This window comes from Adiantum capillus-veneris, chromosome 18 (assembly GCF_014529385.1).
Source record: "Adiantum capillus-veneris isolate H3 chromosome 18, ASM1452938v2, whole genome shotgun sequence".
NCBI classification, from domain to species: Eukaryota; Viridiplantae; Streptophyta; class Polypodiopsida; order Polypodiales; family Pteridaceae; genus Adiantum; species Adiantum capillus-veneris.
The window spans coordinates 118,010,991-118,013,727 of record NC_140948.1 but is presented as its reverse complement, the minus strand read 5'-3'; positions in this window follow the sequence as shown (position 1 = coordinate 118,013,727).

Sequence of the window (2,737 nt, the reverse complement as noted above, 5' to 3'; positions counted from 1 at the left end):
AAAAAGTAGTAGTAAATCCTTTATGTCCAATATAAGGTGGTTTATGCAATTATTCAATGAGTAAAATATGAAATGGTTTTGTGACACACAATTTCTATTTGAAGTAAAGAAAGTTTTCTTGTATGGTGTATTCATGGAATATGTGCAGAGAATTGTCAAGCATATGCAACCATGTGGTTTTAAAATCATCATCTTGTGTATAAGTATCATATATAGAGTCAAAATAAGTACAAGTAATGATTGGCAAGTTATTAAGAGAGGATCTTTGATTCAAAGCATCAGCTAAAACATTTTATTTACTAGGTTAATATTGAAAATTGGGTTAATTTTTTGAATAAAAGCAATCCACTTAATATGCATAGCATCTATTAAGAATTGAGATAATAAATGTTTGATACTTTGATGATCAATTTTGATTATCAAATCAAAATCCAATAGATAATGTTTCCAAATTTTTAAAGCATGCACTACAATAGTTAATTCTTTGCCATATGTATTGAAATTAGATTCAGAGGGTTTAAATTTACGCTTTCAAATGTGAGTGGGTGGTTATCTTGCATAAGAACTATACCAATACCTTTTTCACTAGCATCAATGACTACAATGAAGAATGTTCTATCAAAATTACACAATTGTAACACAAGTACATCAGTTAAAGCATTCTTGAGTGTAGTGAATGAACTTTTTTGTATATCAACCCATATATATATAAAGTGTTTTTCTTTAATAGGAGAGTCAAATAATGGGATTTATAAGCAGTATTACGAGCAATACTTTTGTAAATAACTACTTGAACCAAGAAAAGAGCGTAGCTCATGTAGGATTTTAGGTCGAGGCAATGACTAAATAGCTTCAATATTTTTGGGCTCTATAGGTATTCCCTTTTGTGATACTGTGTCCCAAGCACTCAATTTAAATTGGAAAAACGGGGGAAGAATGATTTTTTTTAGCATCAAGGATTTCATTAACGTGTTCACAAATGCGTGAACACGTTAATAACATGTGTTAATAATATAATTTATGTTGTGATCATATCTATCTTCACACAACTTTTGCAATGACCGGCTTAAACTTGGTCTGCTTATAAACCCTTTGCAATTTAGATATTCCCGGCGGGCTATGTCATATCTATAAAGAGCAAATGATTAGCCACATTTTTAGCTTTTTGGGAAGGATTGCCTTTGTTTAGAACTCTCGGTTGGCAAAAGGAGGGTCCTTTTGGAAAGAAGGTCCTTATTTTAGGAACGATAATCTTTCCTTATAGGCTCGCATAAGGCTACTAAGCCACTAATCTTCAACTCTTTGAATTGTGGATAGAGTGTGGTTCATAGCTAGTACCTGTGGAGATTTAGGGACAAAGTTGAAGTCACTTACGATTGTTTTCATTCGAGTAGCACATGTAATTTATATGTTGCTTGCTCCCTTATGTTTTTTTATAAATGATTTGATGGAGCCAAGAATCCTGCTTAGGGGCTAGTAATGGTTCTTGATATTTGATATGATCCATGTTAAACGGTCTATTGTCTTATACTAGAGTATTGGGCAAACATAGATCCTTGGGTTGATTGGTGTAAAGTATCCTTAATTGGGCACGAAAGACATCCTTCATTGGGTGTGCAATGTGCATTATATGTATGCTATCAATTTCATGTATCTTAATTTGAAAATACATATTTATATGGTTTAAAGAGATTACTTGCATTTATCATGCTATGCTGTTGAGGTTTTATAAAAAATGATATCTGTACATCTACGAAGATTAATATTTGTGGAAATTTTAGAGAACATCAAAACTATTGATAGTTTTAAATTGTTGTGTGGCTTCATTTTATCATCAAAGTCAGTGTATGTTTGTGTAGAGACATACGTTTTTGTAAAATGTGAGTATCCTTTTTGTTACTTTAGTTATGTATTCATTGTTCCATGATATCTTGAATAGCTTATTTGAGATGGAAGAAAACGTTCAACCTAGTGATAGAATCCAAATTCAAAATAGAAAAAAGAAGGCACTTGGGATAAAGTGGCAATATGCAATTAAAATTGGTGATTGATTCATAGATTGGGAGTGTAAGCTATCCCATACAAAAAAATTAGGTGGGGCACCTTGACTAAGGGAAAATTTTCTAGGTGGACCCAAGAAACGGGTCGCACATGTACCCACCCAAGTGGAACTGCAGTGGTCAAATGCTTAACACTAGTCTGGTAACCTAGCAGGACATAAAAGTGTCCTTTCAGGGTTTTGGAAGACAATTCCAAAACCATAATAGATCCACTCATGTTGAAAAATCCTTTCATGATTTTATAGTTCAAGTACTACTACATATGGAAAAAATGAGAAACTTGTGATATTTCTCATCTCTTGGTCACAACAAGACTCCAAAATTGATGGACCAGTGTTTTTTGCCCAAAACAGCCATTTCTTACGGTTGATTGCATATAAATAAGAGTGGGAGTTTTTGTAGGACATGAAATAAAATGCCTGTTAACTTTAATGGGTTGGTGATCAAAACATATGGTTTCTTTTGTCTCACTATTTTTTTGGGGGGGCAAAAAAATAGGTACAAAAAAGTTGCATTTTTGCCATTCTGCGGACCTATCATCAAAGTTTCTATAGTCACGCTCAATACACATACTATATACATGTTTTCTTAGTTCCCTTTGGGCCTTTGGATTAAAAAGGAGACATGAAGCATGTCAAAAGAAGAATGGATCTCTTACTATGTGGAACCTTAGGGAC